General features: G+C 43.8%; 1 pseudogene; it reads right to left on the bottom strand.

Annotated features, from left to right (window-relative positions):
* Positions 1-6,401: 6,401 nt before the first annotated feature.
* Positions 6,402-10,895, bottom strand: part of LOC140845287 (peroxisomal coenzyme A diphosphatase NUDT7-like) — an 82,306-nt pseudogene continuing 77,812 nt past the window's right edge.

Genomic DNA, 10,895 nt, shown 5'->3' with positions numbered 1-10,895 from the left:
CAGTGTCTCTGAGGGAGGGGATGAGGGAAGAGGAGAGGCAGGGAGGAGCGCGTACTGTGACCCAGCTTGAGAAGTAGACAGGCGCCAGAACACCAGGTTTATAAGCTCTCCTGAGAACAACGGGGAACCGTCAAGACGTCTCAAGGCAAAGATGATCATATTCAGATGTGGAAAAAATAACTCTGTAGAGGAAAATGGGGCAGAGAAACGGTTCCCCAGTAGATATTTCCAACTCAAGCTGATGTCAATAGAAAAGAACTAGGTGTAAGAGATATTCAGAAAGTAAATTCAATAGAATTTGGTGAAATTTTGGATATGAGAATATTTTAGTTTGGGTTTAGCAGAATCAAACTCTGAGACAAAGACTCAAGTAACTGGTTGGAATATACAGGGCCCACTGGTATGGAAGTGGGGGGTAAGACAAACAAGGGAAGGCAACCATTAGAAAATGAGATAGTAAGGCAGCCACACAGTGGGAGAAGGAACTTAGTTCCTGATGGGAGCCAGTGAGGAATCATGCCTTTGAATTATTCTACCCAAGAGGTGAAGAAGCAGGGCTATTAATACACCAAATTCCACCAGTCTTTTGTTGAGGACTGGTACGGGGGTGACATTACTTTTCCAGCACTTTCAACCTACCTACTGTGGTTTTAGAAAAGTCTTTAAGAGGAGAATTGGCTGTTGGATGTGGTCTGGAGCTCGCTGCAGTTGGTAGGGCCCCAGAGATATAGGAGGGACACTGACTGTGTCTGCCTTGGGGGTAGGGTGAGGGTACAGTCAAGGGCAACTCAGATTTCTGGGTTAAGCTACTGAGATAAGGAACATTGGAAAATGTTGCCAGGCCCTGGGAAGGACAACAAGGTATAGACCCTGCTTTCATGGAATTGACAGTCCAGCAACTAAGCTAATTAGTCACAACAACCAAAGCTGTTGAGCAGAGAGCAGGCAGACAGACTCTGGTGCTGCTTAATCCCAATTCCAAGGGAATTACGTAGCAAGTAAATTCTGATTAACTGAGTTTGTGCTGTGTCCCAGCCCCTGGAGAGTCAACAGTGGACGGCTTCCAGGTTAATCCTGAGACAGGGGAGAAGACAGCTAGTCCTCAAAATGGGAGGGTTTCTGGAGCAGGGGATATTCATTTCCTAGGGATGGTGTAACATAGTGCTGTGAACTCAGTGGCTTTAAACAACAGAAATCCATTTCCTCAGAGTTCTGGAGGCCGGAAGTCCAAGGTCAAGGAGCTGGCAGGGCCACTTCCCCTGACCTCCAGAGAAGGAGCCTCCTTTGCCTGCTCCAGCCCCTGGGGGCTCCAGGTGCTCCTCAGCTTGTGGCCACATCGCTCCCATCTCTCTGCCTCTGTCTTAACAAGGACTTCTTCCCTGTATGTCTTAAGTTGCCCGCTTCCTTCATTTTGTAAGACGCCAGTCATTGGATTTAGGGCCTGTCCTAAACTCAGAGTGATCTTATTTCAAGATCCTTAATTATGCTTGCAAAGACCCTGTTTCCAAGTAAAATCACATTCACAGGTACCGTGGGTTAGGACTTGGATGCATCTTTTTAGGGCAACTATTCTATTCACTACAGGGAGTTAAAATAGACTGATATATGTTTACAACAGGTTAGGAGCCCTAGCAAAACTGTCTTCAATGAAAGGGTATTTCGCTGCGACTCTCCTTACCCTAGAAGGACTCAGGAGACACGGGCCCACACAGGAGATTTTATTATCTGAAAGAGAAAACGGCTGCCCCCAGAGAGAGGGAGCAGCAGCTTGTGGGTGAGGAAGTGCATTTTTAAGGAGTCGGGGTAGGGTGTGTTCTGCGTTGGGGATTGGATCTCACGGGGTGGGAGACCATCTGGTCAGTGGTGATTGGATCTTAAGGATTGGGGGTCTTAGCTCACCAGAATTTGCCTTCATTCAATTTATCATTTAGTCTGATGCTAGGCCATACAGATTTAGTCAGAAAAAAAAGCAGGCAACTGCTCAGAATGTTTATGGTCTCCGTGGATGGAGCAGATTTAGCAGAAAAACTCCAGGCTCGTGAAAGGAGAGGAAATGAGCCCAGAGCAGGATCTGTTCACGAATTAATAAAGAGACTCAAATGAATTAAGAAGGTAGAAAATAATCAGAAGGAAAACTTCAGTTTCACATACGAAATAAACAAAAGAGAGAGAACAAAAAAGGAAGTAGAAGTACCATTGACGACCGTAATGTAAGGAATAAAGGCTTTGAAGATATAAAATGAAAAATGAGGAAAGGTATAGCCAGGGAAATATCAGTCAAGCCTACACCTATGAAATAAAGATTTATGGACTTGAGTATGAGACCTTAAAAAAAGATTTTTGAGTTGCTTTAGGAAGTATTTCTTCTTCCATTTGTGTCTAGTGAATCTCTGACCTGACAACTACTGCCTCCATCAAAGAGACATTTCCACCAATTATTGGCCAACTAACCTTTTAACTCTGACTTCTGGGTCTTATTCATTAGCACAAACATGGGCAAAATAGCCCCCCAGTATATATTATCACCTGGCATAGTTCAAATTCTCTGGAATATCTAGTAGACTTATCTCAAGTATTTAAGTACAACACAAGTCATAGATTGCTGGCCATCAAATCAGAAGTCACCTTTGGGCTGGCCTTTGATCCCTGCTCTATTCACCAGAGGTCAGGGGAAGTCAAAATGCGGGGGCCTCATGGTGTGTGGCTCTGTCCCTTCCGGGAACATGGATGGAATAAGCACAAAGACACACATCTATTAAGCAGATATGCAAGTATGCCGCATCGAAGACAACCAGAGCAGGTGATGACCACTCCAGAGATGTTTATCAAAACCTTGCACTATTCTCTGATTTAAAAAAAAACTGGAAACAAGAAAAAGACTTGAGTTATATTTAATCATCTTATTGAAGGGGTGGAGTAATATTTCCCCATCTCAGTTCTTTAACAGGAGAGCTGGCACCATCAGCAGAGTTGTTAAATTACCAAGTACGCCAGCACTTTTATTTATTAATTGGCATGTTCCATTTTAATTAAAATCATCCTAGCTAATTACTCATCTCACTGTGTGCAACACCAGCTGAATAAGCTGGAGGAGATGATGAAGGTAAAAATATACTCTGCTCTCTCTCCAATTTATTGAATTTGTATGGCTTTCTCTTTCTTTTGTGGTGAATCCAGGGAAATGTAAATTCAACTTTTTATTCTTGCCTCTGTCTCCGTGAATAAGTGGATATAGCAGAGTGTGGGCTTTGAAATTCATACATGTCCATTTGAATGTTGTCTCTGCCATTTATGAACTGTGTGACCATGGGCAAATATTTAACTGCTCTGATCCTCAAGTTTTCCTATATAAAAATGGGAATACCACTAGTATTCCCTGCAAAGATTTGGTGTGAGGGTTAAATGATGTAAAGGGAAAGACCAGGTATCCGAAAGGTCCTTAATGAGTGTTGGGCCCCATCATCATCACCAGCACCACCCATTTACCTGGATCGCATCTCCTTACCCATCAGGGCTCAACTCAGGCACCACCTCATCTGGGATGGCTTCCCTGAATCCCAGATTGGAGTCTGGTGTCTCTCCTCTCTGTGTTTCTGTGTTTACCCCATTAGGCAGTAGCTGAATCTTCCATATACTTGTGTGCCCAACTGGGGCTCACATCCCATTAGCAAGCAACTGTAGTTATTTAAGATTCCAATGAAAATAGTATTTTTCTAGTACATAGTATATTTTTAAACGGCCACCAGGTTAGTAGGACAAACACTTACTAAATTGTTTGGATATAACAACATAAGCAACATTTTTAGGTGTTTGTTTTGGCCTAGATGTGCCATGCAACAATTACTGAGATGTCAAGGGCAACCTCTGTGAACCAAGAAAATTCAGGAACCTCTGGTATAGAAAAATGGTGATGTTCTGAACTAGAGAAATGACAATGTTAATTGTTTTATATCACAATATATATAATAATGCCATAATTACTAGCTCACAGGTAGTTGAGCCCTTGCTGTTTCCCAGGCATTGTTCTGAGAATTTAAGTGTGCTTTAAGTAAAAGGGTCACATGCATTAACTCCTTTAATCCTTCAAAAGGCCTGAAACAAGAAGCTTATTTCACCCATGTTACAGAAGAGGAAACAAGGCTTATAGAGAATGAATAACTTGTTACAGGTCACTGAGTGGGCTGACACTGGAGCTGGGATTCACCTCCAGCCATGTGGACACCAGACTCAGGCTGCTAACTGTTTGTTTTCCAAGGATGTGAGCACACAGAGGAGACAGGGTTGAGCTGTCTGGGTGGCAGAATCTGCAGATTTACAGATTCTAGGAACTTGAGACAGTAGATGTCTTGGGATGTCTGTAGCCCACTTTCTTCTGAAATGCTCCCACCCACATTCAGTTGACTCAGGTCTTAGGGCGATGGGTGCATCTGTGGTCCTCACCACGACCTCACCCTTGAACACACCCAGGTTGCTGGAAGTCTGCTAGTGACCTATGTGAGGCCAAATAAAGCCTCCTCTAAGGGATTGGGGGCCAAAGCAGTGAATCTCTGTTGCTTTCCTAGGTCTTCATCAATCAACTCAAAAAGATGGTTATTGTCACAATAATGTCACAATAAAGAGGATTGGAGTTCACCTCTTGTTTTGAGGTGGCTAGCTGAGGTTGCTCCCCATCGCCGTGCTTCCTGAGGTTGATTTGTTTAGTGACTTGTAGATTGTCTGAGATCTGTAGCTTGCCAACAACTTCTTTTATTAAGCCAGATTTGCTAGACTTCTGTTTCTTTTCATTGCAGGATGTTTACCTATAACTCTGAACAAAGATGTCATAAAATGTCACCACTAACAAAAGAGGGGGCAGTATCACCATTGCTAAATATTTAGCCCCTTAAAGTGGGTGGCCACGAGCATCACAGATTGCAGACTTCAGCTGGGCCAAATCCTTTTAAAAATCAAGCAGATCTGTGGAGTTCACATAAACAAACAGTTTGGAAAGGTACCTTTCTGCACCCGCCAGGGAGGCCAACAATTCAACCAGTAATTACACCACTATCAGACTGTAAATACACATTTGCAAATGCCTCTATAATTGTTCAGAAACAGTTCAGGCCTGTTCATGCAGGGCTAGTTACAGAATGTTAATGGTGACGATCACCCAACATCTGCTTTCATGGTTGGAGCCAGATTTGTGCTGTTTCAACATTTATGGGTATAAAGCAGCGGATCAGATATTTTTCATCTGCCAACTCTCAGAAAATAAAACCTCAGCAGCAATGGACAGTTGTGTCTGGCTGATTGTGGGTTTAGTGTGGGCATCACATTTTCAGCCATAACAAAGTCTAATAAAAAAGGGTTTGGCTTCCTAAACATCTAGTAAGTCAATAAGATGGAAAACAGCCATTAGGCATTTGAGGTATGTTGCTTTACTCACTGGCCTCCCTGACCTCCTGCAGGATGGCTAATATCATAATTAAAGCAAAGAAACCCATCTAAAGCATGATATGTGTGGTGATGCCCATGTAAGAAGTGGCAGATCTTAAGGCATGCCATTCAGGTTTGTCTTCTGGACTTTTGATTTGGGGCTTGTTCTTGAGATCTGGGTTTTTTGCTCTCATCCTCTTGAGACAGTTACCATTCTCTCCCCTGACTGGTAGGCATATGGGCCTCTCATATTCCTTCATTTCAGCCACTCTGAATGAGGAACAAACCCCACTAACACCCAAGTGCATCTTGTGCACATCACAGAACCTGTGTGTTAAGTGATCAAGATTGTCTCAAATTCTAACTGCTGCCAATACCTCACATTTGGGTGAATATTCATCCAGCCATTTGCAAGTGTTCTGGTATATTATTAATGAGGGTCATAGCTCTGCTCCAATGAGGTGACCCCAAATCACAGAGGCAGACAGATGACAGAATTTTATCCTCCACCCAAGGAACCGTCCCAAGGGAGCAGCCCAGGGTGGCGGGTCACCTTGCTCCACAGAGTTGCTTGGAAATCCAAGCTCTTTCTGTCTTCAGGTTTTGCTGTTCCCCCAGGAGTTGTCCGCATCTGTATGGTCCAGGCTGAGCTTCAGAGAAGCGATGTTAGAGCTCCTGGAGAGGGGAAAGGGAGGCCAGGGAAGCTGGCTTATCGCCTAAATTGGAGATGACCTGCAAGGCCACGTTCACTCAGTTCGCACTGGACTATGTTAGTGCCAGTGGCCACGTTTAACTACAAGGGGTCCTGAGCAATGCTGTTCCCAACTGGGGAGCTATGGGCTTAGGTTTGATTCCACTGCTGTGGAGGAAAGGGTGGGTAGATTTTGACTGCTAGATGGAAGTTTCTGTCACATGTAACTACAGACAGAAAGAGATACTACCTCTTACATAAAAGATAAATGCCACATGGTCATATTTTCAACAAATATTTATTAAGTGCCTACTATATTCCAGATACTTTTTCTTGCACACATAAGAAAAATAATTGTTAACATCTTGTGGGTGAAATTATGCAACACTAAAAACATATTTTTCCACTTCTGAAAAACTTTTGCCCTTTCAAACAGAGGGCAACTGGAAAAAAGGCAATGTTTCTACCTTCAGATTGCAGGAAGAATATTGACACATGTCAAACTCCAATGGCTGGCATTATATATTGTCATTCTGTGGATAAGCACACCCTAAAATCTCTTGGCTATCTGGGTGTTAGTAGCGTAGATCATAACTTGTTTGGAGCTTGTTTATGAAGCCTCAGGAAGGGCTCTTCAGAGGATGACATCAGATCACTGAGATTAAATTCAACCTCAAAGATGGGTTTTTTCCCCCAAATGATTAAGGCAATGAACACGGTAAATTTTGCAGTTATTCCCCTGATGTGGGAAGTGACACCATCCTCAGGGGTTGTGTACTCAAAGCAGTGGATCAGAAGTGCTGACCAGAATGTGTCAGGCGGTTCTGCTGATAGACGTGTGGATGCAGGAAATATTCCATGGGCGCCAGGAACACATTCATAACTTTGTCAGGATTAGGCTGGGCCTGGAAGTTGTGGTCTATAAATCCTACTACTGGGGTTATCAGTGAACCTGTCTAAAAGCAGAAAACAAAACACACAATTAAGAAGTGATGAGGTATTGCTGCAAGTGCTAAAATCATGCCCCTTGTGCGTGAGCGAAGGCAGCAGGCCAAGGCGGTCCATCATACAGGTGGGCAGTGGGGGAGGAGCAACTTGCTCCAGACATTAAACTTTATGTTCCCCATGAAATGTAGACAGTCTGTGCCCTACCTGAGGCAGCATCTGCAAGATGACTCTGAAAGCGCTGTCTTTGGTGAACATAAACTGGGTCAATCTTTTGGAGTGGCAATTTGACAATATTATAAAAACATGGTTTCTCTGACACAGCAATTCCATTAGTGTAAGTATATCTGTATGATGAATTCCTACCAGTGAGAAAAGAGACAAGACTGAAGCATTGTTTGCAATAGCCCCAAACTCTAAAGTTATCACTGCTCAATTAATGGACGAGAACATGCATATGAGACACTATACAGCCCTTAAAAAGAATGTGATAGCCACCTTTCCCTGTCAGTATAGACAAGGATGTGTCATCTTATCAACAGAAAATGAAAGTGACATATTAACTGTGGAACATTCCCATTTACAGGAAATTATATATAATTATATATGAATTGTTTTACATAATATATGTGTTTTTATGGGGGCAGTGTTCTGTTTACAACCACAACTGCCTGCAAAAGAATGCAGGGTGCTGTTGAGAGATTCCATGGGGAGGCCAGAGGGGGAGGTTGGGGACTTCAGTTAGGAGCCGACAGGAGCTGCATGACCTTGAATTAGCAAGTGAGGAGAATCTGGAGTTCCTGGGGGCATTCCAAGAGGAAGCTGGTGGGAAAGCCAGGGTACACTCTAAGACTGGGACACTGTCGGAGGGGAAATGGCCTGTGGGAAATTCGGAGGGACAGCTGAAGCGTGCTTGAGAACAGTGAGGATTCAGACCATGGCTGGAATCGATGGCAAAGGCAACACTGGGGCTGAGAGTGGGTGATGGGACAGGGACTTCAGCTGCCCTCCAGCGGAGGTAATGGCGTAAGACTGAGCATTTCAGATGGGAAATCAGGCATGCTCAACATGGTTCAAGCTCAGAAAGGTAAGAAAGACTGGAAATTTGTAGATGAAGCAGCATCTCTGGACACATGGTCTCTAAAAACACAAGTGTTGGTCTTGGATGGATTAAAGGTGGCAGGTGGCATTCATCCTAGAATCAGTTCAAGTCTGAATTGTGCCCATTTGCTGAGTTGGAATCCTGTGGAGCCTGGCTTCTGCAGTGAGGTAGGCTTTAGGGCCCGGAAGAAGCTACAGGCTATTAGAGACATTCCCAGAAAGTTAGCACATGCCACTGAAATGCACTGGAATGTTTATGGAGCTGGCCTCACAGCTGGCCAAGTGAAGGGGAGTGAGTGGAAGGCTACGGGGCATGTACAGAGGAAGAGGAGAAATACCCCTTGAGACCTTTGCAGAGAACACACATGAAGGATGGAAGGACAACTTGGCTGGAGGGTGGAAGGCCAGAGCCAGAGGCTCAATGCAGTAGGTGGGAAACAGCCAACTGAGAACCCGCCCTCCAGTTTAGACACCCAAAACATCTCCAGACATTTCTTGCCATATGTTCCCTAGGGAACAAAATCAGCATTCATTAAGAACCACTGAATTAAATTATGCTAATAAGTATTTTTAAAATGGTATTTTTGTCCTACATTTAAAAGATCTGTTAAGTCCAAAAAACACAACCACCTTCCCTAGCACCTCCAGACACAGTACACCTTCCTTGGAAGACTTTGTTCATTCTCATTTCTTGATAATGTGATTAGCGCTCTATGAAGAGCAGGTCGTTTCAGCCGTCTCCTGCCCTGGCCAACACGGCCCACCAGCATCCCCGGAGGACACGCATACTCCTGTGGGGACTGAGTATTCTCCCCTCACAGGCAGAACTCCACTCCAGGGCACCTGGACATGGAGTGACTCTCCACTTTGCAACTTTTAACCATTCTGGTTCCAGTTATCGAGAGTTCTAAAATCCTCAAAATGTCCTGGGGATCTGCAGACATTCACTGAAAATGGTTCCCACTAGAAAACACAGTTGAAGAGGCTGTAATGGACATGTTTCTTATCCTAATCCCACATTACTTTTCTCTCTGGCTCATTTCTTTCTCACTTATGAAGCATTTATTGAGTGGCCATTAGCTTCTTCCAAACTAAGTCTCACTTAAGTGGTGAACTTCCTATTTGTAGATGAAGGAGCATCTCTGGACACATGGTTTCTATTTTGAAAATGGGCCCAATTAAGACAATGTCTCAGCATCACTGATTTTCCCTGTACCCCCAAGACTTTGAGCCAAATCGAGCATAAAGGATGCACCACTGGTTTTCTGTTAGGCATCGGTGGGTCTCTCCTTTAGAAATAAAAATGTATGTGAAAAGCCCAGTATATAAAACATCAAAATGCTTATACCTACCTTTACGTGAGGAGAGCACTTTACCTCTGTGGAATTCTTCCCCCAAAGCCTGAACCCTGCTTAACCATGACAAAAATATCAGACAATCCAAATTGGGGGCATTCTACAAAACACCTGACCACTGCACCTTAAAAGTGTCACAGCCTTGAGAATAAGGTTAGTCCCAGGGTTGTCACACAGCAGAGGGGACTAAGGAGACATGGCAATAAACGCAGCACGGTGCCCTGGATGAGATCCAGGACAGGAAGGGACATTAACAGGAAAACTAGTAAAAAAAAAAAAAAAGGTGAGTAGAGTGTGGTGTGTAGGTGACAGCAATGTATTAACATTGGTTTCTTAGTTGTGACAACACCCCAGTGATGTAAGATGTTAACACTGGGGGAACTGGGTGTGGATATATGAAAACTCTGTCATATCTTTGCAACTTCTCTATAATCTAGAACTATTCTAAAGTTTAAATTAATATTTTATACAATAAAGTAATGCTGTTATCCAAGTTCACATTTACAACATTTAGTCCTTCTAAAGTCGGTTAATACTACAGGTAGGTTGTTGTGGTTGAGCTCATGAGAAATAAGATCTGGCTATTTCAGCCTCAGAATTAATGCCTATGTTTTTTTCACAGGCACGCATGTGTGTGTGTATATATTCTACCAAGGTGATTCTGATTCACACAGAAATCCAGTTACAAAAAATAGTTTCCAACAGCTTGCCTAGTGATCTCAGGGTACTGCTCAGTTAATGTGAAATGGAGAAGCTTGCTTTTATGGTATGTATAAAAATGAATATGTTTAGGGCAAAGGTGGCCTCCACGGGGCTAAAATCTGATATGCAGCATGCTCAAGTGAGTGTTATTTTATCAAGCTGCATTCTCAGAATAAATGTATACCAGAGAAAAATAAATACGAATTGAATAATGTTAATGAAAACATTCTGACGCACCTACAGGTTTCCATGGCACCCAGTCTGAAAATCACAGATGGAGTCCAGCCTTTCATTTCTAGGTGGAAGAGGGGCCCAGACAGGAAAAGAGGCTTGGCCAGGGCCACACAGTTCACGAGGGGGCGAGTCCACACAAGAACCAGTCTCTTGACATTACGTACATCACTTCCAAGGGTCTTATTTGGCCAGATGTGGAATCCTGAAGAGAGGGGATCTACTGGGAGATCATGACAGTCTAAGAAACCCAGTTCCACCCCAACCCTTACATGGAGCACAAGTGGCACTAGGCGGCAGACAACCTCCACTTGATGAGGACGCAGCCCCACTTCCTCCTGGGCTTCCTGGAGAGCTGTGGCCATGTCATCCGCATCTGTAGGTTCACGCTTGCCTCCAGGGAAGCAGACTTCCCCAGACGACCTTCTTAGCTGGACATTGAAAGAACAGCTGCC

This window comes from Manis javanica, chromosome 12, assembly GCF_040802235.1.
Source record: "Manis javanica isolate MJ-LG chromosome 12, MJ_LKY, whole genome shotgun sequence".
NCBI classification, from domain to species: domain Eukaryota; kingdom Metazoa; phylum Chordata; class Mammalia; order Pholidota; family Manidae; genus Manis; species Manis javanica.
The sequence above is the reverse complement of the archived record's forward strand: the minus strand, read 5'-3'. Positions and strand labels throughout refer to the sequence as shown.